The 23,668-nt window shown below is 44.0% G+C and overlaps 1 protein-coding gene across 4 annotated transcripts in view; it reads right to left on the bottom strand.

The window, feature by feature from the left end:
- ITPRID1 (ITPR interacting domain containing 1) overlaps positions 1–23,200 on the bottom strand; it is a 520,073-nt gene extending 496,873 nt beyond the window's left edge. Inside the window, exon 1 of one of the 4 annotated variants that reach the window (XM_086964782.1) lies at positions 22,925–23,200. The gene's annotated coding sequence lies outside the window, so the exon portion shown is untranslated. Of the gene's footprint in view, positions 1–18,198; positions 18,391–22,924 lie in introns of those variants that run through there. The other 3 variants (XM_086964783.1, XM_086964781.1, XM_086964779.1) reach the window with 3 other exon arrangements.
- Between the last annotated feature and the right edge of the window lie 468 nt (positions 23,201–23,668).

Below are 23,668 nucleotides of genomic sequence, written 5' to 3'. Positions count from 1 at the left end.
CATCAAACGCATTTTACACATTATCAATAAAAACACACGGACCCCCAAGTGAGACTGTTATTAGCCATAGATGCCGAAAAGGCCTTTGATAGAGTATATTGGCCCTTTCTAGAACAGGTTATAACACACTTTGACCTAGGTGACAATTTAAGGCGCAAATTATGAACTGCTATCACCTCCCCATGGCATCAGTGCAGGTGAATGGCTACATCTCAGACTCCTTTGAGATAGGTAGAGGTACAAGACAAGGTTTGCTGCTGTCCCCCCTCTTATTTGCTCTATGCATGGAGGCCATAGTCCAGCGAGTAAGAGATGACCCTCTAATCACGGGGGCAGTCTTTGGAAAGGAGCATCATAAATTAAGCCTTTATGCAGATGATATACTGCTCACCTTAGATAATCCTGCCCTCACCTTACCTGTACTTCTAGAAGAACTGGAGGGACAGGGCCGGGCTTCAGGTTTCTGAATTATTGTGGAAAAGTCGCAGGCAAAATATCCTATACAATGGCAACCCACAGTGCTTCCCTATTTGGGAATTAAACTGGTGCCAAAACTTCAACAAACTTCAACAATAAACTACCAAATCCTCTTACAGTAGGTAAGGAATGATATGACTAACTGGAAACACCACCAGATTTCTTGCTTAGGCCAAATTACCACGCTCAAAATTACTATTCTCCCCAAGATGCTCTATCTATTCCAAACTCTCGCCCCTCTCAAATGATTGCTTGCCAAATTACAGGCAGACATCCCTCAAAATGTATGGTCGGGAAAGAAACCGCAGATGATGAAAAGAACTGTGTTACACCCCACCCAACGATGGAGGTTTGGGTATCCCTGATCTCCTTATGTATTACATGGCGGCACAGATATGGTACTTAGTGGAATGAAATCATCCTGAATCAGAGAAACAATGGCTTTTCCAAGACAAAGCAGTGACAGGTACTTCTCTATGGAAGGTCCCCTTCCTTAAAGCCCCAATAGACCAAGGAGCCTTTACCTTTCTCCTATTACACGAGTGGCTATGGAGGCCTGGGGCCAAACGAATATCTAATTTGGTCTCACCTCTTTCCTTTCACCATTGTCACCTCTATTCGATAATCCTGACCCCAGATCATTTACCGAATGGAAACGTTCAGAATGTCGGGCTTTGGACATATGATAGATGAGGCTGGGGTGATTCCCTTCCAGCAGTTGTGTGAAAACTTTACCCTTCCTGAATCAGAAAGACTACATTATCTACAACTTCGCCAATGGTTATCGCACCCTAGTAACAGACTCTCCATTCTGAAATCCTTTATGGCATATGAGTACTGGCTGGTCTCTCGCACCACAGATAATTGTCTAATTTTCAAGATCCACGCGTTTCTAATTCAAAGTCACAAACACACGTATAAAGCCGGTCAACATAGGTGGGAGCAGCAATTGGGGGACAGCTAGGTGAGAAATAATGGAGCGATATATACTACAGGACAAGACACACCGCAAGCAAAACCTCCCTTACTGAAACCTTTGTCAACATCACTACATATTTGTACCTCACACCAACAAGGTTGCATAAAATCTATCTAAATCATAGCAAAAGGTGCTGGAGGAACTGCAAAAACTAGGGGACTTTAGTGCATATTATGGGACTGCCCCCGACTCCAGCCATACTGGACCCAAATACTTGATGAGATAGACACTCACCTTGGACTACCCAGAATCCCTTAACATATCCCTTGAAATCTAGGCCGGGTAGACATATAGGCCTGGTGCTTAAGGCAGCGATGCCGAACATTTTAACATACTGGGGCACATCACAAATACCTACCCACATAGGATGGCTACACAGGCTATGGACCATTCTGGGCATGGAGAGAATTTCTTTGACATTCACAAATAAGGGCAAGAACTTCAGGAAGCTGTGGCGCCCCTATCAATCCCTTCTAACACAAGATTTGAGAATTGACCTGCCTGAAATACCTGTGACTCCCATGTCTATCAGAATCGAACTCTAGCACATGATTGACTTTAAATACATATGATGTGAACCAGTTATTCTTAAACATGATAGCAATGGTGAACCAAATTTTGGAGGTGGGGCAGGGATATGTGCGGAATATGGTCTTCTTTTTGACTCTTGTTGAGATGTTCCTCTCACTCTTCCTGTTTCCTTTAACTCATGAATAATGCCAAACATCTCAGCTTAAATGTCTAACATGACACATATGATGATGTATGTTCCTTGCTTTTTGAGCTTTTTCCAATAAAAAGATTTAACACCATCGATGCTCATGACGAGCTGAGCTCGTCATGAGGCACGGCGCTCCGGTGCTCATGACGAGCTCAGCTCGTCATGAACCGTGGAATGCTCACACGTGGGGATAATTCCCCTGCTGTGCTGAGCGTTCCACGGTAACGGGTGCAGCTGTGACGAGCTCCGTGCCTCATGACGAATTGAGCTCGTCATGAGCAATTACTAGTAACCCATCTACAGCAGAAATCTGAAAACCACATCAGACGACAATCCTTATATGTATTAGGGCTGGGTGGAACTTACATAGTATTACTTCACGGAATTCCGTGGAGCTACATAATAACTCTGCGACATTCAGCAGAGTTCTGCTCACCTTAATATCTACTACAAACTCTAGCGGTCTTTTGGTGGCTATCTATGCATCCAACATATAGCCTGCAGAAGATGATCTAAAACCTAGCTGTACCAGCTCAATAATCACAGTAAATATATGCTTGATATCAACATGCTCACCAGTCAAATGATAATGGGGTTAGCCATGGGAATTTGCACCTGCTATACTGTGCGCTTTGGGAGGCTGCGGAGTTTAGATCTACGCGTTGTCATGAGGCTGACACAGGGGACTTATCTCGGTACAGGAGTGAGAGGCCCAGAGCTGTCTTGGGCTGTGGAGCTTCCCAGTGGCCAGAACAGAAGGACCAGGAGTAAAGGTCATGGTGCTGGTCTGGAAGGAAAGATTGTGAAACCCCCACCTTCAAGGGTCAAGGAGGAGCCCTTGAGGTGTTCCTAGGATACAGAGGAGTCACTGCATTGTTCCTATGGTCCAGGAGTAGTCACTGCGGAGCTCATATGTGGGTGTCTTAGCCAGGCTTCTAAAGCTTATATCTTACCAACCCTTCGCCATGAAACTGCCTCCTAACTCACAATCGGGTGTGGGGGAACACAGGGAATGCCTAGCTAAGGCACATCTGCACATTTACACACACACGCTCCTGCTCGATGTACTGATTCCCATCACCTATATTCTGACACTCCTCCAGTCACCTCCACTGCCTTTTTCTCCCCCAGAATACACTGAGCCCTTTCCTGAGCTGTGTTTTCAGGCAGCCATTGTCTCCATTGTTGCGATGGAAGTCCGGAAACAGCGCCTCTTCCAAAAGCCAGAAGTGATTCCAAGACCTGCCTTTCTGCTCATGCACAAAAGAGACATCAAAAAATGTCCTCCTGCAACACACAGCACTTGCGGGACTGTGCAAAGCTAACTAGTGTTGATTCATTCTGCCGGAGGAGCTGGGAGGCAGAATTTAATAGTAATTCTGCATTACAAAATTAACACAGAATCAAAAAATTCCTCTAACTTTGTAAGCAGATGTAAAAATGTTGCCCATCCCTACTATGTCTCGGCTACGTATTTGAGGCTTTTCATTAGCTGCACTTTCTCTTAGGTGTGGTGGGCACCAAGCGGTACACCAAACGATAGTTGTGGCATGTTAGACCTGCCAGCTTTAAGGTGGCCTTCCCAAAAACATTTAGCTTTTGTCCTCCATTTCTGCTGATCTCATTTCCACTGGCCTTAAGACCCTAGCACTGGTTAGAGGTTCTAAAGTGTGTAAAGTGCATGTGCTCATTCCTTAAAACACAGTAACATTACCTTCAACCCAACAGCATATTTTTTTAACTTAGAAGTCCCCAGTAAAGTGGCACTACATGTACTAAAGGCTAACATTGGGCCTACAGCACTGATTGAAAAGGTCTACTTGGGTGGGTGGCACAAGCAGTTGCCAGGTCTTTGTAACTGTAATGTCAAATCCTCTCTTACAGTAAAATTGGATTTTAAATGACAATTTTTGAAAATGCCACTTTTAGAAAGTTGTGTAGAGCGAGGGTTGGCCCTGGGACCATAGATAGGTAGGGCCTTTTAAGTGAAAACTCTAGAGAACACCTGGCTACTATTTTGTGGTACTGCTATTTAATTTGAACAGACACTGCAAGACCCAACATATGGAATCCTCTTGGATCTGGTTATTTATTTAAATTATTTATTTTTCATTTCAAAAACGCTTTTGGATTATTTCATAAGTGTCTGAATGTAAAGGAAACACTCTTTCATTTTAACATCAATAAACTTAGTTATGAAACCAATCAATCTGAGTAGATTTCCCAATCGTGGCAGTTTCTGGAAAGTGATTGGGTCACTACCTATTCTTCCTTTCCATTGACTTTAGCAAAATAAGACATACCAAAATCAGACCTGCTAGCACAGGAAAACTATGACCATCCTCTGCAATAACTTAATGGGGGTTAACCCAGTAATGCCCCTGGAAGTCAAATGTTGTAATGGGGAAAGTGAAATTAAACTCCCTCAATGGTGTCGCCAAAAACAAACTATAAGTGAGGGGGAAACAAAGTAATCATCAGTAAGATTACTTGGAGAAGAATATAAAACCTTCCATGGTTTGTAATTGCAGCTTTTATTGCAACCAAGGAAGACCATTGTTAGCAGTCCTCAACAACTCTCTTCGCCATTGCTAGAAATGGGATTTTCTGGTTAGCTAGGGCTTGCACCTAAGCCAGGCAGAAACCACCACTCTAGTCAGGACAAGGGAGTTACACGCTGAAGATAACCCCTGCTTATCCCCTTGGTAGCCTGGCACGTGCATTCAGGCATATCCCAGAGGTAATGTGTAAAGCGTTTGCACAATACACACACACGCCAGCAACACACTAGGCACACCACAAAATAAACTCCACACAAGGATATATATAAAAATTGCCTTTGTATTATCCAAAACACATTAGAATAGTAATCACACAATATACACTGTGCCAACTGGCACTAAGCAATATTCACAGGGGATTATATACACATGACAGGGCCAATGTGGCCACTGTCAGAACCATCACAAAGCACAAATAGTAAATGTAGAACACAACCAGCAACTACTGGCAAACACTGTACTCAGCATTATATCCTGCAACATAAATTGTATTATGCAATCAGCATCACATTAGGCGTACAACACATCATGCGCCAACCTCATAAGCAGAAACACATTATGCAATAACCCTCACCAGCATAAACACAGTATGCAATAACCTCATAAGCATGAATCACATTTATCATAGGCACAACATGAATCACCTTAGGGCTGGCGCCCAACAAACCTAACATTAACCCCCTGGCCAACTGGCCTTCTCAGAGGGCTCAAATGCCCTATGTCCCAAGTGTCAGAGATGGCTGCCACTGCAGCAGAATCAAAAGTGCGCAATTGCGCTGGCAATACTGTGCCTCCTGGGTCCCCACTGAGACTCCTCAAAATGCTCTGGCCTAAACGTTGCATCTGCCGCTAATTGCGGTGCAGCTGTGCAGGTAACTGTGGGCACTGGCACTCACTGTACCCTCTGGGCCCCTACTGGGGCTCTGCCAAGCAAATGCGGCCCAACGTTGCAGCTGCCCGTTTTGGTACATCACAGCTGGGGAAAATAAATCAGCACTGGCACTAACGTGCCCTGGGTCCCCCACTAGGACTCTTTAAAGAAATGTGCCCCAATGTTGCCGCTGCCCACTGTCAGGCGGGGCAGCTGTGACAATAACCAAAAAGAGGCACGGGCACCACTGTGCCCTCTGGACCCCCACTGCGACCCTAAAAACAATGTGCCTCCAGTGGGTCTGCTCAGGGCAACAGGCACCAGAAATGTGCCTCCAGAGGCACATACACGGTGTTACACCGAGCCCCTCTCACCAGAGCTCTGCTTGGGGACTCTGCTCCTCCGGTCTCCTCTGGACTCTCACGGTCTCGGTAGCCTGAGGAGTTGCGAGGCTCCCTCTTCGCTTTGCCTTCACCCGGTCCCTCTCCTGGGACAAAGGACTTTGGAGGGGAGGCCATGAGGCTCCGGACAGCTTCTGCGGCAGGCAGGGTTTCCTCTTCCTGCTCTGCTTGGATGGCTCCTAAGCTCCGCCCACAGTCAGACGGACTCTGCCTGGCTTCTGGATCGAGCCGGCAGCTCCTGTATCGGCCGCAATGCGGGATGGGCACCTGCCTTGAATATAATCACAGAAGCGGGGTGGGAACCCGCCAACAGCTAGAAACCACAAAATGCGGTGTGGGCACCCGCGGTTTAAATATGCATAAAGTGGGGTAGGCTGACCAGAAAGGCGCTCTGCTGTTGGAGCAAGTTCAGCAGAAAATAAAGTCGCGTAGCCGCTTGAAAGTGGACCCTGCCGTAAAATAAATAAATAAGCACGGTCACTATAGTTGAAGCGGACCACAGTCTAAAGTAAATAAATATATTAAAGGTGCTGCGATGTCATGGGTGCAAAAGGGGAAGTGCATGAAAGAAAATAGTGCTCATCGACTACAAGAACGCTGACCATGTTACGCCGCAAGTAAACGATCGAGTCCGGATGGGCCGTCCTAAAAGGAGACAGGGCGGTAACAAAGAAGCCTCGTTTTCAATCGGAGGCCAGCGTTTAACATAAATGATGACGCCAGCCAATAGGAATGATGGGCGGGGATTAAACGCCACTTATGAAATCTCCTGGATTACAAGCTGCCTCGCAGAGAGAGCAGAGCATGCGCACTGCAACACAGGTCTGCGGGACCTAAAAATAAGTAATCTTTATCTGAACCAAAGAAGACCAAAACGTTAAAAATCCACAATACAGTAATCGAAATATGACTTTTGAAAGGTAGAAACAGTTCAGTTCAAAGCAAATTGCAGATGCAACACTTTTCACAACACTTATCACACAAAGTACCTTGGATGCGTCAAAAACACAAGCCAAAAGGGTTGCATGGTAGGTAATGCGTCAGTTCCTTACATGCAGGGAAGGTGATGCATCGGTTCCTTGCTCCAGGGGAGGTGATCTGTTGATTCCTTACTGCTGCCCAGGGGAGGTGATGCATCGGTTTCTTACCAGAGAGGAGGTGATGTGTAGGTTTCTTACTGCATGGGGAGGTGATGCGTCAGTTTCTTACTGCGTCCCCCAACAATGCGACAGACCTGGCGCCTCTATGTGATGCATGACACTTATGGGATGATCTGTAGTAAGTGGCTGTGCACTGCTTGGTTATCTGTATGATTTGAGGCGTACTTCGTGCTCCTAGGAGATTCCCCCCGCTCAGGAGTGTGAATAATGTGTAAAGATAGCACTGGCACGGAATGTGCAAGTGTCACCTAGGGCCTAGAAATCTAGGTGCTGTGAAATCCAGCTAATTTGTTCTTCAAAAATGGTTTTAGATGAAAGTTTTTCAAATAAAGCTTTGATGCGCTTTTATGTCTTCTTCAGTATTTTTATTCATACTATTACTTTGTTCAATGGGATATCTTCTTCATATACATTGATTATCCATCCATTTAATCAACTTTCTTATTTTTGCAAATAAAGAACCACACTTTTTTCCAATGCATTTCGGCCCGAAAGGCCTTCATCAGGGAAATCTGTGAAACAAAACATGTATCAATCACTCTTTCTGTATAACGCAAAATATATTCTTAACACAACACTCCATAATAATATAACATGCGAGTTCTAGATGACAAAATAATATGTTCAGCATTTCATAGTGTGACATACACTTTTAGTCAAAGGTGGTGGACCCTGGTTTGAGCATAAAGTTAAACAACCTTTCTTCAAACGGTTCACCATGATATAATGTATCGTGCAAGATCATAACTAATGCCATACCTAAAGGATGCGTAGATGATAAAATGAAGAAATACCTTACCACTGATCATCCGAAAGCACCTAAATTTTATCTCACACCTAAGATCCACAAGAATCCTGTCACTCCTCCCATAGTTTCCACATGTGGGAGCGTGCATGAACCAGTGGGAAAATTGATTGATAAATATCTGCAACCCTATGTCATCAAAATGGGATCTTATGTTAAGGACACTATGGACTTTTTGACCAAATTAGACAATGTACACCTGGAAAGTGATGAAAACATCATCATGTGCACTATAGATGTCCAAGCACTCTATACCTCTATACCCCACAACATGGGGTTAGAAGCAGTTGAGGAAGCATTGCTCCATATGGATTATGAAGAACCCATGAAAGTATTTCTACTGGAACTACTAAATTTCACATTGATGCATAGCTATTTCAGATGGGAAAACAATTGGTACCTTCAAAAGTCGGGTACATCAATGGGAAATCTGGCAGCCCCGTCTTATGCTAATATTTTCATGCATCTGTATGAGAATACTCACATTTTGCAACAAGATCAATGGAAAAAAGACTTAAGTCTATATCTCAGATACATTGACAACATTTTCATATTGTGGAAGGGTTCAAAGGATAACTTGATTCTTAACATCCAACAACTGAATGAAATAGATCAACGTATAAAATTCACTTATGAAATCCAAGACAACCAAATTAACTACCTGGATGTAACGATTAAAAAAACAGGTCATCAAATCGAAACTACCTTACATACCAAAACCACAGACCGCAATAATTTACTAATGTATCAGAGCTTCCACCCAACTCCACTCAAACAACACCTACCGTATTCACAGCTCCTTCGGGTTAGAAGAATTGTCTCAGATCCCGAGGAATCAAAGACGCAAACACACATCATGTTACAACGTTTTAAAAAAAGAGGATATCCAGAGACAGTGTTAAATTCAGCATTGGAAAGAGCCCAATTAAAAGACAGAAGGTCACTATTATCTACACCCCATATCCAAAAAGAACCCAAGATAACATGTGTAAGCAAGTACTCAACAGTGAGCCCACTGTTCAAAAAAACCATCAAAAAACATTGGCGAAAGTCACAAACAGAACCCGACTTCAACAACATCTTTGCGGAGGAACCGATATTTGCTTTTACCAGAGCAAGAAATTTAGGGGAAATCATCAAGAGTCCAACTACCACTAAAACCAACACAAAATTCAAAGGCACAATCCCATGCAGAAATTGCAGTAATTACAATAATATAATGGAAGGCAACATCATCTCGCACCCTATGAGAGGGAATAAAATCAAGCTAAGAGTAAATGCAACCTGCGATACAAAAAATATCATATACATGATAAAGTGTCCTTGCGGTAAAGCCTATGTTGGGCAAACAGAACGGAAACTTAAAATAAGGTTCACGGAGCATAAAAGCAATATCAGAACTAAAGTGTTAAAATCAGCAGTGGCAACCCATTTCACTGAACACAACCAACAAGTGAATCAGATTAAAGCTTGCATATTGGAAGTGGTGGAAAGACAAGAAGAAAGAGACAATAAAAAAACTCTATTAAAACGAGAGAACTATTGGATATACCACTTGCAGACCTTGACCCCCAATGGGATAAATGAACGGACAGAATTTAGTTGCTATTTATGAACATTGTAAATATATGTTTACCTATTGTGCTGAGCATAATACCGATTTCATTTTACTTATTTTCTTTTTATTTTGAATTTTATTTTTATATCGATATTCCACGTAGTGTTGTCGAATACACGATATTCCTGGTATTAGCCTTTTGTATATGCACCCTAATGATGCTTGCTGTGATTCATTGATTGTTTAAGTCTTTCCTTTAGCTTTACATACTAGCCCACATTGCGCTGTGTGCCTTTAAATCTATGCCCCTAGCTTTTGAAGTTAACGCGCGAAATTGCATACATTAAGCCACACCCCACGCGTCACGCGTCACACGCGAACTTCTCCAAACTGAATACAGCTTTCCGTGCAGCGACTTAGGACAACTTCACGGCGAGAACCCGGTAAGGGATAGATTAACGTGGTAACTTCACGCGCGTAGCGGTTATTTAACAACGGAGATGTTTATTTTTTAACAAACCGACAGATGCGGGCTATATTCCCGTATGAATGTGTGTAACATCGTTTCAACCTTGGACACATTTTGAATAAGGAATACACCAGTGAGAATTACTGATTCCCGTGGGCTAATAATTCTGTCTTAGTTTACCTATTAATACACTAGTCTTATGTTTTATGACACGTGTCTTGCACGATACATTATATCATGGCGAACCGTTTGAAGGAAGGTTGTTTAACTTTATGCTCAAACCAGGGTCCACCACCTTTGACTAAAAGTGTATGTCACACTATGAAATGCTGAACATATTATTTTGTCATCTAGAACTCGCATGTTATATTATTATGGAGTGTTGTGCTAAGAATATATTTTGCGTTATACAGAAAGAGTGATTGATACATGTTTTGTTTCACAGATTTCCCTGATAAAGGCCTTTCGGGCCGAAATGCATTGGAAAAAAGTGTGGTTCTTTATTTGCAAAATTAAGAAAGTTGATTAAATGGATGGATAATCAATGTATATGAAGAAGATATCACATTGAACAAAGTAATAGTATGAATAAAAATACTGAAGAAGACATAAAAGCGCATCAAAGCTTTATGTGAAAAACTTTCATCTAAAACCATTTTTAAAGAACAAATTAGCTGGATTTCACAGCACCTAGATTTCTGTGCCCTAGGTGACACTTGCACATTCCGTGCCAGTGCTATCTTTACACTTATGGGATGATGCAATGGTTAGTGCAGCTGCACAGCAGGGCCTGCATCAGAATTGGTGCGGTAATCTTGGCCTTCGTAGATCCGTGCACTTGATACGGCGTGCAGCGATTTCTCGAGCTGCAGGCAGGCGCTGTGTTGGTTTCTTCGGCGATGCATCAAAAACAAGTGCGGATGTGTCGTGCTTCTCTTAGTTGTGTTGCTTTTCCGGCTCCCAAACGCAGGAACATCCTCGAGAGGCCCAGAACTGCAGCAGGCACCTCCTGACAGGTCCAAAACTCCCAGCAAGGAAGTTCAGGGGAACTGGGGGTGAACGCTTTGTGTCCCTGAGACTTCAGAACAGGAACAAGCTCTGCTTCAAGCCCTTGGAGATCTTCCTCAAGCAGGGAACACAGCACATGGCAAAGTCCTTGTCCTTTCCTTGGCAGAAACATCCACTGCAGGCCAACCCCAGACAGCACACAGCAAAGGGGCAGTTCTTTTCCTCAGTTTCTCCAGCTCCTCTCCTTGGCAAAGGTTCCTCTTGAATTTAATAAATGATCTAAAGTTCAGGAGTCTGGGCTCCACTCTTTATAGCACAAAATCATTTGTTCTCTGGAGGCAGAGAAGCTCTTTGCCCACCCAAAACCAGTTCTGTCCTCTCGGGTGCAGCTTCCCGGCAGGAACTGGAGACAGCAGTGCCAAAGGTAGACCAGGCCCATTTATTAATAATAATATAGTTTTACCCTCAGATGGAGAGTTACTCACTGAACTAAAAACATCTGACACTACGCTACTACTGAAGAAACAAGGACTCGATCAATCAAGCCCGGCAAACATCAACTCAAAATTAAATATTGACTTGTATTGGTAATGTAGTCTGCTACCCAGAACAAATAGTTGATTTCTGAGGAAGCTCCTTGAAAAGGTACTTTTCATTAAAACATTGGATTTTCTCAAACTAAACAACCGCTTCTCAGACAAACAAGCTTTTTTTCCATCCTGAAGAATCACTGAACGTGCCCTTATTGCAAACTGGGATGACTACAAGGACATCATTAACTCTAATGTTGTTTTTGTCCTTTACGCTCTCAAGCCATCATCAGCTTTCAATACTGTCAATCAACAACTCCTAGTCCAAAGACCAAGGTGTACATTTACTAAAATTTGGGTGGGAGGTTGCTTGCTAATCACTTATTTGTGCTGCTCTCATGAGCCTTTTGACTGTATTGTAAATATACCCCGAAATGTTGCAAACGTCTGTGATCAAGGAACGCTCACTAGTCACTAGTCAACAAGTGATTCACCAGCGACCAGAGCTTATGATAAATTGGGGGGCGTCCTTGGTGGATCGAGATTTAAAATCCACACAAAGACCAGCTTATGACACAGTGCAGAGTTTTTTTTAAAAAAGGGTAACGAAGCAGCACCTTTGCTGCATTGCTTTACATGGCATCAAATAGGTGTTACATGGGTGGAGCATGGGAGTTCCCAGTAAACCTGGGTTTGTGCCAAAATGACATTTCTACCCAAGAAAGGCAAAATGAGGAGAAATATCTTAATTTGTCTGTGCTGCATAAAAAGAGTAATACGCCTCTAAAGCAGGTATCCCGTCCTGCGCAAAAACAATTCTGCCTCTAACGCAGGTACCCTTCCACGAAGGCTTTTCATTAGGGCTAGACTGCCTGAAATGCACCAGCAGAATGAGAGGGCAGAAGTGCACCATATCTTAATAGATATGGTGCCATTCTGCTCTCTTCCTGTAATGCAATGCAGCACAGAAAGTTGCCTTGGTGCGTTGCGTTGACTAAATGGTTAGTAAAACTGAGTCTAGCTATCCATGTCCACAAAAATTATAATACCCAGGGAAAAAATAGTAAGACAATGGATTGCATGCAATATTTCACTCTTCTTTTAACTGTTGTTTCTATTGCTCATCCAATAACAATACATTTGCATTGTTTCTTGTCTAACTTACTCTTGACTGAGCCACAAAATAGTAATATGCACTTCACTCTGGCTGATGTTCCTATTGCAATCATCATCTTCTACATTGCACTATGGCTAGAAATTTGAGAACAAAGAAGCCACCGACTCTAAAAAGTTTGTTCACCAACAAACAGAGGCAAACCATGATTTGGGTTTAGTAATGCCCGTCGCCCTATAATTCTCTGACAGTTGTTCTTCGCTTGCTGAGATTCAGGCTGAATATAGTATAAAAGATTACATGATCTTCTAATCTATTCTATTTTATTATATTCTTATAGCCCAAAGCTATTAGAACATCCCACCCCATGAAGGCAAAATGTCCTAATAAAAGAAAACCAACACCCAGGAGCAATAGTGGATTTGAAACCACCCTGTGCCTCCAAAGCATCAGTTCCTTTCATAGCTTCTACGGTGTGTGCCTGACAGTTGCTACCGCATGAACACAGCAAGAACTGTGAAAGGAGGCTGAAGTCAGGCCCTGGTTCTCCCTAGGCTTTGTTGAATTGCTCTTCTTGACATGACCACATAATACAAAAGTGCATTAGTGGCCCCTGTATGCAAGACTACCACGATTGGTCACTATTAGTGCATAATGGTTAATGTATAACAGACATAGCTGTGATGCCCCATGCACCTAGAAAATACTGCAACGTTGCATGCTTTATCACTCAAATAAAATATTTTTTTGAAATTCAACCACTTTTCTCGCAACATAAGCTTATGAGTTCTGAAAATACACACATTTTCGCAATTTCATCCCACATACAAAGTTTTTGATTTTAACCTACATATATTAATTCATTCAATGAGTCAAAATCTTCTAATTGATTGAGATGTGATGCCCCACAGTGACCCATTTACAGGCAGCTTAAGAGCTACCAGTTGATCACTGGCTACTCGTTAGAGAAGCCTGGCATAGGGCAATGATCAGGTGTGCTGCATTGCATTACAGGAAGAGAGCAGGAAGGCACCATATCTATTAAGATATGGTGCACTAATATTTTTGGTATCTCTAGATGATTTCACTAATATAGTTAGCTCTTATTACAGAAAAAGTTAGAGACCCTTGGTCTATGCACTCAGAGGGGGAGGCCTAGAATTGATTGAGCAAGTATTCTGCAACCCTTTATGACCCACTGACGGGCACTGTGCGAAATTCGCTCTGCATTTGGCTTGAAATCCAGAGCTCTTAGTCGTGGCCCATTACAAACACCCACCCACAACCTGAGCTCACATAGATGTATAGAGGCAGTACTTTTCACAGTATGCACTGTACACGAATAATAAGTTATATTAAAAAACTACAGAAACACAACATCTTGAAAAAATCAAATACAAATACTCTTGGAAATTCAAGAGTAAGAGTTTGTATAAAGTGTAATGTAGACAGGATCAACATTGCTTTTTCCAGGCTGAGAGGTTAATGCCTGTTTTTGCTGGCTGCAGCTGTCTTCTTGTGGTGGGGACGGGGACAAATAGAGATAGGGCACAGTCCTACCACCCCCCCCCCCCACCCCACCAGCGACACCACAAAGTAGAAACATTTGTCAGTTCTTGTATCATTTCTTGTTCCACGACTGCTACACATTGACTTTTTTTTTTTTTTTGTAACTTTATTTTGAAATTTTCAGGTGAACAAACACAATGGTGCATTCATGGTCATACAATACAGTACAATAGACATCAATGCGTACACGCGCCCAGACTTATAACAGGGTATAAAGTACATGTCAATACAATCAATGGAGCCGTAGGACTATACCTTCATTGATGCAGTATGGGCTGCAGTATAGTGTAAAGTATACATGGCATTAGTAGTACTCAGCAATAACAGTTCCTTAGGTTGATCGAAGGCAGAGCTATGCACCCCCGCATGCTCGAGAGGGAGCAGCGAAGACCAGACAAGCAGACACACCAGTTTGCGACCTGTAGGCTAGGCAGGCAGGCCCATAGTGTATCAGCAGGTAGCCACTGTGGAGGGCTATAATCCACCCCCAACCCCGCTGTGTGAAAACATTGAAATGGATGTTCAGAGGCCCTTCTCACTAAAGGCATGTAGTCCGTGATGAAGGTAGTAGTTCTGCATCTTGGGGAACGTCATTCTCCAACAGAAAACACTGCAATGGGGCCCAAATATCAGCCGGCCTGGAGGAAACCGGTAGTAGCTCGGAATATGTAACAATCTGTTCCTGACAATATGTGAGACCGTGTAACCAAGTTTTAAATTTCGGGGCTCTGCCCCTGCCCCATCTGCACGCTACTCTCCTCTTAGCCACCAGAAGTGCCAGTGCAATAAATTTACGGTGTGTCGCCGGTATGGGTTCCACATACCCTAGCAGAGCAAGTAGTGGAGAGGGCTCTATGTCCTCGTGTAACATCTTGGACACTGCTGCAAAGACCTGACGCCAGTAGGCCTGCACACCCTCTCACTCCCATGCCAAATGTAGGAAGTCAGCCCCGGGGGCGTGACATCTGTCGCAGGTGTCAGTGTCTCGTAGATGAAACCTGTGCATGCGGACTGGAGTGTATTAAATTCTGTGTAGAAATTTGTAATGTATGATTCTGAATCTGCTGCTTGATGAGACGCGCTCAGTGTGTTGTAAGCAAAAGTCCCATTGTTTGTCTGTTATTACTACACCTAACTCCTGATCCCAAAGTGCCCGGGCCGCGAGCGGTGGTGTTTCTCGTAATGTATGTACAGCCCTGTAAATCGTAGATACCAGTTTCTTGGGTGTTTCGCCCAGCAACATGCGTTGTAGTGGCTCAAAGGCTTGAGGCACATTAGGGAAGTCAGGCGTAAGTGCTTTCAATCCCTGACGCAACCTAATATAAAGGAAAGTGTCTAGAGGAGATAGGGGTGTATCTGACCTCAGACTGTCTAGTGTGCAAAAGCTCCCCGCAGTATACAGGTCTCCCCATGTTGCAATATTTAAACATTTAGTCAGCTGATGGAAAACAGGTTCCTGTAGCAAGGGCATGTCTGGATGATAAGTAAGCGGTAGTAACGGGGAATACACCATGGCAGTGTTCAGCATAGTCCCCAGTCGAGCCATGCGTTCACAGTGCTCATCACCGTGGATGGTGTCCGGTCTCTTCCCTGCAAGGGGGTATATATTGCTCCTTCTATTGGGACCGCGTGGGCAAGCCAGTGCTCCGCCGCAACCTGGGGCATGTATCGAGGCTGGAATATCCAGAAATAAGCATAGTGTGCTTGAGCAGAGTAATAATATAGTTCAAAATCGGGAATACCAAAGCCGCCACGGTTATATGGGCTGACGAGGACATCCCATCGCAGCCGGGCCGTTTTGCCTCCCCATACCAATCGAATGAGCTCCGAACCTAGATGCTGGAAGAAAAATCTTCAAGGATAGAATGGGACGTTCAGGAATAAGTAAAGCAGCGGTGGCAGCACAACCATTTTTATGAGAGATGCTCTGCCCGCCATGGACAATCGAAGGGTGATCCAGCGCGTAATATTGTCAGTGATACGGGACATGGTCGTGCCATAGTTGCACCTCAATAACTCCTCTCTGTCCCTTGCTACCTGCATCCCCATGTATCTGAAGTCCTACACATTGACTTCTTCGTTTTATCACAAGCACTGTTCGCAACTGAATAAGCAAGATATCATATTTCTAATAATTTCCTCTTAACCTTTATTTGGCACATTCCACAGTGGGTTCAAGGGGGATATATTTGAGATTCCATGAAGTAACAATTACTGGCATTTCTAATAAAGAGCTACTTCATAAATATAATCGAATATTTCTAATTCAATTACCAATACGCCTCCTGCAAAATGCAAGAATTGGACGCATTTCAATTTTAAACCAGAGGTATTTGTCTTGCAGGTGAATAGCCTGTTAAACCTTGATTGATACATAAGTGTGCTGTGCCTGACCGGGAAATATTTGACTTCCAACAAGCCTCCCTACAGTATTCTGGCAAAGAAAATAGCCTCTCAGTAACTGAGAACAAATCTGAATATGACTGTGCCGTGAAAATTATGAGCAGTTTTTACTATTACAGCTATAAAGGTTGTCAATTTGATCAAGATAGGCATACAGGTGTACTCTAAGGGTCCGGTCTTAAAGTTAAATGCCAGATTCATAAAGATTTTGCTATGACTTACTCTTGCAGTACTCCTGGTTTACTCCTGAATTCCAGCAGTAACCAGGACTTTTGCAAGTAACACCTACTCACAGCAAAATCTGTGTAAATAGGAATTTGTTGATGTGCACTGGGTCTATTGTCCAGGTCCGACCTAGACACCTGCTGGAGTTTATGCTGGTATCCTATTTACCGTGTAAATTCCACTGCCACAGAACTCAATTGTACTATATTGACCAACATCCACAGATGGAGTGCTTAGACTTTTAGATTTATACTTAAAAAGTAAAAATACATGTTAAAAAGTGTGCTACAATCACCATCGCCAGTAATTAGAAGTCAAGGAAAGTTTTCTCTTGAAAGAAAATCACTCCCGTTTAGCACAAGATCTACAATTGATGCAGAAATCTGATTATCCGTACAGAACACACCTGGCTAAAAAGAAGAAATGCCTAACACCGTGATGCAGCACGTTTCTCTCAGCGCAAAACAATCTTGCCAAATATGAACTGTATTGAAAATGTATGAATTAAATAGGAGGCCGGGGAGGTCAAGTGAACGTATGACCATACTAACAATAACAATAATTTTCAGAGTAAACGTATTTATGCAGAGAAACACAGAAGAAACATAATGCATGTATTTGTAGAGCATGTTCATCATGTGTTTCTTCGCGCTGAATAACATGTTCACTGTTAAGCGTCTGGAGGGCTCTCATTTTATCGTTTTCGAGAGGAGCTTAATAAACGCACGGGAATTCCAACTTGTGACCAGAAAGCAAAAAGAGAGTCCCATGAAATGGAGGAGGTAGCCACTTGAGTCGTCACACTTGGTAGATGATAATGGGAATTTTCGCACATATACATTTAAGGGCGGTACTTCTTATCCACAGCATACACATTTGTGATATATTTAGTACTGTTAAGTGTTTGAGTTCTGTGTAGAATTACTCTTAAATAGAATTTCCGTTTTGATCATATGAGGGGTAACGTGCAGTTGCCTGAAGAGCATCTTTGCACATTTTAAGACATAACACACACTTAAAAATGTGTCACTTTAGAATTGCCTGGAGTATGCTCATTTCGGTCCCACTCAAAGAAAGTAAAATGAATTCATAATAACAGCAACTTTCTCAATAACATTGTGATTTAAATCAGTACACTTTGCAGGATAGCGCAGCCAGCGTCAAATTATCTCAGGGTGAAAACTACAGCTTTTCAAACTAACTCCGATGTTACTTTCAATGAACTCGTGTGATTTTCGGTGCAGGGTTCGTGTGACAGCAAAAATAATACTTGTACAAAGCATCGTCGCCACTGAAAAGAAACCAAATGTGCTTGAGGGAACGCTGAGATCAAAAGAGATAACTAACCTGTCTGCTGGATGTCAGAACGTGCTGTACCACAGAATATGTGCCGGGAGCCTACAGCATGTCTCGCTCGTCACTGCTCACCAGTTTGGGCGCCCCCATCCCATTGCCCGCAAAGAAGCTCAGAGTGAAACTCTGCAATAAAAGTCTGGCTGAAACTTGCGACGTCAGAGCTGGCGGCGACAGCAGGCGAAATAGTTTGCATTTGTTTACACGTCTAGCTAAAGGGAAAAAAAGTACTTTAGATTATGTGAATGATGGTTGAGTGGAAAAAAAAGGAGGAGGGGCCCGGTGAGGTTGAACAGTTCCGAGTGACCTTCTTTCTTCAAATACACTATCACTTTTCCTGTATTGCATAACACACTTTTAGTAACACACGGAGAGCAAAACCCCACTTCCCTCAGGCAGTATTGCACGTTTGTCTTCATCGGGTTCCCATAGATACGACGCTGTGGCGTACAGCCTCGTTCATTTGCATTGCAAACAATGAAAAAAAAGAACAAAATAAAGGGTCCTGGGTTTCGATATTCAGGGTGCGTTGCTCGCGGAAGCTGATAGGTCGTAAGTCAAGCACACAAGGCGTTCAGACTGCAGGCACCAGGAGAAGCAGCTGGAATCCGGAAGCAGGAACGCTTCAGAAATTACACGCACGTCGGCTTAGGCAGTAACAGTGGCCACTGCATATATAGCACTTTAATAGTTACTTTCCCTCATGTACGGACACAAGCGTTCCTCCATTACAGGCCTATATGAAGGTTATTGTGTAATAAAATACTCAACCCGTGTGTGTACTTTATTGAAGCACCATCAGAAGCAGGAACTTGGCACACAAGTTCTTCTACTCACATGCTCTGAGTGTGACAGTCTAGGTGTATTATATTTGAAAGCTTGGCAGGGCAGCTTGTCATGTCTAAGGGGCTCATTACGATGGCGAAACGATCGCTACCGTTGGCCCGGCGGACCGAGACTCTCACACCGCCAGATTACGATGCCGTTGGGATCCAGACCGCGATCGCAGCGGAGGCAAAGCCCGTCCGCCACGGAACCCCCACAAGCAATCATTATGATTGCCCGGTGGAGCGGTCTGCATCCATCAAATGGTGGCGGTGCCTAGCAAGCACAGTCTGTCAAATTAGGATGAGGTTTCGAGTCAGCCTTTCCGCGGCGGTGCAACCGCCATTGAAAGGCATGCAGAGTTTGGTTTTAGGGCCCGTTGCGGGCCCCCTTGTGTTGGGGGAGGTGGGGGTGCACTGGGGGGTACCCCCGGTACCCCCCTACATTTGACTGCACCAAGTGGCAGGCACAGTGTAGTGCCTGCCACATATTGCAGTGGAATGCGCAACATGCTATTTTTACATCGCGACAGTGCTGCTGTCAGCAGCCACCGCTGCAATGTTAAATGTGCGGAATCTGACCGCCGGGGTGGCGGTCCATTCCTAATCAGGTATGCAGGACCGCCGCATGCATGGTGGACGGTCCCGGTTCACACTACCATGGCGGACGGAGCCCAGTCCGTCTGCCATCGTAATCTGCCCCTTAGTGCAGGGTTTGTATACTATCCATAAAGTACATACAAAAACCGAAGGGATGAGAAAATGCTGTCTACTTTCAACATTCCATCCCTCCCTTACCCTTCTCAATCCAAATAACTGACTAACATATCCACCATTCAAATTACTTTCATATTTCACTATACTAATTCAACACTAATCCTTTATAGGTTCAGGAGTAGTGTGCTACTCGTCAAAAAAGTGCTTCAACACCCCATCAGGTTTAACAAGCACTATTTAAATACAAACCTTTTTTCCCTCTTCTATCCCTCCGTGATCCTTCTCACTCCAAATAACCGACTAATATCCACCACTCAAATTATTTTCATATTTCACTATACTAATTCACCACTAATCCTTTATGGGTTCCGGAGTAGCGTGCTACTCGCCAAAAAAAGTGCTTCAACACCCCATCAGGAATAACAAGCACTATATAAATACAAACCTTTTTTCCCTCTTCTATCCTTCCCCTATCCTTCTGATTCCAAATAACTGACTAACCTATCCACCACTCAAATTACTGTCATATTTCACTATACTAATTCAACACTATTCCTTTATGGGTTCCGGAGCAGCATGCTACTCGCGGAAGAAGCGCTTCGACGCCTCATCAGGGATAGTAAGCGTGATATAAATGCAATTACAATACAATACAATATTAAACCCAGAAAGCGAGATGACAAATCAATGCAATTCCTCTTCAACCTCTACCTAGACCCACAATGTGTGATTCTCAGAAACTCTGTGACTCTCAGAAATTTCGTCCACCTTTACACTGACGATACTTAAATAAACTTGGAAAACTCATCCCCAGAAGATGTAGCCCTGCTTTCAACCACACTCTTAAAGATTCAAAACCAGATGTCCAACCACCATTCAAAACTCAACCCAACTAAAACAGAATTTATTTTGATCTCACCTCCAAAAGCAAAAAGTCCAGTACAAGAATAGATGGCCAACTTTTCCGCCCTGGATGGCTGCTCTGCCATGGTCCTGAGTGCTAGATCACTCAGCAACACCCTTGATAATCGTCTCAATCTTCACAGCCACATTGCAGCCATGGCCAACAGCGCATAACACCAATTTAGGCAGCTTTGGGGCATCGGACAATTGATTCCGAAACAAGACCTCAAAACAGTGGTACAGTCTCTCATTCTATCGAGACTATGGAGTTGCCCCTCTCTCAGGTATTCCCAAAGTTAACCTAGGTGCACTGAGAGCAACACTACATGCTGTGGCACGCTTCAATTTAGCTCTCAAGAAATGTGTCTACATTTCCCCTGCCCTGCTAACTCTTCAATCAGTGGAGTAAAAAATGCTCCCACAGCCCCCGTGGTGCGGGGGGTCCTCCTGAACTCCGGAGGCCACTGACACAGGCAGGCCCCTGCTAGAAAGCTTCAAACTGGGTACAGAGTGTGGAGGGCACCCCGCATGTACTTTGTAGGGGGGCACCCTCAAGGTTTGTTATGCCACTGCCTCCAATGGCCCCCCATTGAAGCGCGGGCCCAATTCACAATCGCTTGCATTACCCCTAGTTCCCTGCTCTCCTACTCACCCTCCTATCTAAACGAAAAACTGAAAATCTCTGGAGCAAATAAGGGTTCCAGAAATTCCCAATCCCTGCTCCTGGAACCTCCATCTTCAGTCATGAATGATACATGACACATTCTTTCTCTGGTAGCGCCACTAGAGTCTGGAACTCCCTGTCTCCCTCACTCTGTCTAATCACCTCCCTTGCAACTTTCAAAAAGGACCTCAACCTCTTCCTGTTTGACAGACATCTTGGTTAATTCACCCTCGACCAGGCTTAAGTACGCTCTCCACTGTGCCCTGATCTGCCTTCGTTTAACTGTGGATGCCCTCTGCCCAATTGTTGAAAATGTCTCTTATCGGAACTCCGTACACATCCACCAATGTAAAAGTCTGAGTTTAACTACTATTACTGTGCCCCTGCATCCTGTGTGTTGTAAAGTGTTCTGATGCCCTCGGGCCATGTCCGCGCTATATAAAACTGCAAAAATAAAAGAATGCATGATAGCGCACTGTGACAGGTGGCCCTCACACACCAGTGTTTCAAGCAGTGGTGGCTCCTCCGCTAAGGCGGAGGAGCGTCGTCCCATTGCTATTTGAGCAGTGTAAAAAAGAAAATGATAATAACAAGCCATTATTATCATTTAATTTTTCTGCGAGGGATTAGAGCCAGGTCGGGGCGGGAAGGGGCTGTGCACAGTAGGGAGTGGGTTTTTCACTCCCAAAGTGCGCATGATTGTTTGGCCAGCCCTCTAGGGCCGGCCAAACAATCACACGCACTTAGCTTCATGGGGATGTGTTGCACGGAACCCATAGAGAACATGCCCAGGCTCCTGGTACTGCCTGAGTGGCCCAATAGGACGCGCAGAGCAATCATCACGCTGCTCTTGCAGCCTCCGGAGAGGCCGTGGGCCTGGGTGCTTCTGGCGCTACAGAGTAAGGATGGAGAAGAGGTGAGTCGGCGGCTGCAAAGAAGGTAAGTTTAAAAAAAAAATGTTTTTTATCCAATTCACCCCCCAACCCCCTGCCCCTGTACCGATGCAGCCACCACTGGTTTCAAGTTACCTGCGATTTCATTTGATACCCATTGTACACGAGGCGTATTAGATCACATTTTATGCACAAGCCACATGTATTTTTTTTAAAGTGGCGTAACCAAGATAACACTTATCCAGACCCGGGCTTTCATTGTAAAAACTTTTAGAAGGTGTGTTAGTGCAAATGGTTTTACAGAACAAAACAAAGGCTGCAATTTTCTTTTATCTTTGCATTCTGGTATTTGAAGTTTAGCATATCCAATTATAACTTCGGCGAAAAGCCCTGGAATGCAAAAAAAAAATTTGACTGTAATAATTCTACACACGGACCTGGGGGTCAAGGGGTTCTTTTGAAACCCAATACTCCAGTGCAATGTCTTAGCGCATTCCTCTTGTAAGCATAAGTAGGTGCAACAATGGTGTCTTACGGCAGTGCATAAGGCGTAACTAGGCTAGGTGCATTTATTCATCCAATCACCGCACCGCAGTTAAAGTTTCATCAACACGCATTTCAGCACAAATCCACTCACACTCCAAACAACACGCGTTGGAGGCAGGAGGAAGGCAGGCTAGCACTGGTTAAAGGATAATAAACAGGATTGCCTTACTCACTGAAACGATATCGGCAGAGTCGCAGAAACAGCTAAAACAATCCAGGTTTGCAGCAGGGCATTTTCTCCGCCGTCAAGAGTTCATGTCAGTGTGCCACTGTTACCCATCCACTCCCCGGGGCCGGGCTGCTGTGCCGCAGAATCCTAACGAGTGTCACGCACTTATTACGTCAGGAAAAGAGGAGCAATTTGCCTAATGTCCGCGAGCATTTTCATAATCCCTGCCCACGAGGTTGAAGGAAAAACCTGTTCCTCCGCATACACGTGGCTCGGTTCTGTTGACTGAAGCAGCCCGTGTAACGAGATCACATCGGCGACGGAGTCAGGAGAGGCAGCATCGCAGAAAGAAGTTCATTGCTCGAAGAGGAGGACGGACCCACGGGGCGGCGAGCTGATTTTCAAGAATGTTTGTTTCCTTGACTGGTTTGGCACTTTTGTACACTATCACCAAAGTTCAATTCGAATCGGCTTTTGTGCATTTATTTGTAGAAGTCGTACTTTTCGTTGAGCTGTTCCAGAGAACAAGTACTGAGATATTGTATTAAATAAACGTTGTGAATCAGTTCATCATGTTGATGTGTTGTACCCTTGAAACCTTTCATTTGCGCAATAAAAGGAACACAGTAGCAGCGTAAAAACATCTGCTTCCAGGCCATTCGCGACTAATGAGGACTAAGGCCTGCATTATGGGATTAACGATGGCAAAACCAATGCCGAAGGCCACAACCACACACACTGTATTATC

The sequence above is a fragment of the Lissotriton vulgaris genome, chromosome 4_1 (assembly GCF_964263255.1).
Source record: "Lissotriton vulgaris chromosome 4_1, aLisVul1.2, whole genome shotgun sequence".
Taxonomy (NCBI): Eukaryota; Metazoa; Chordata; class Amphibia; order Caudata; family Salamandridae; genus Lissotriton; species Lissotriton vulgaris.
Note: the sequence above shows the minus strand (reverse complement) of the source record. Positions and strands in the feature narration are given on the sequence as shown.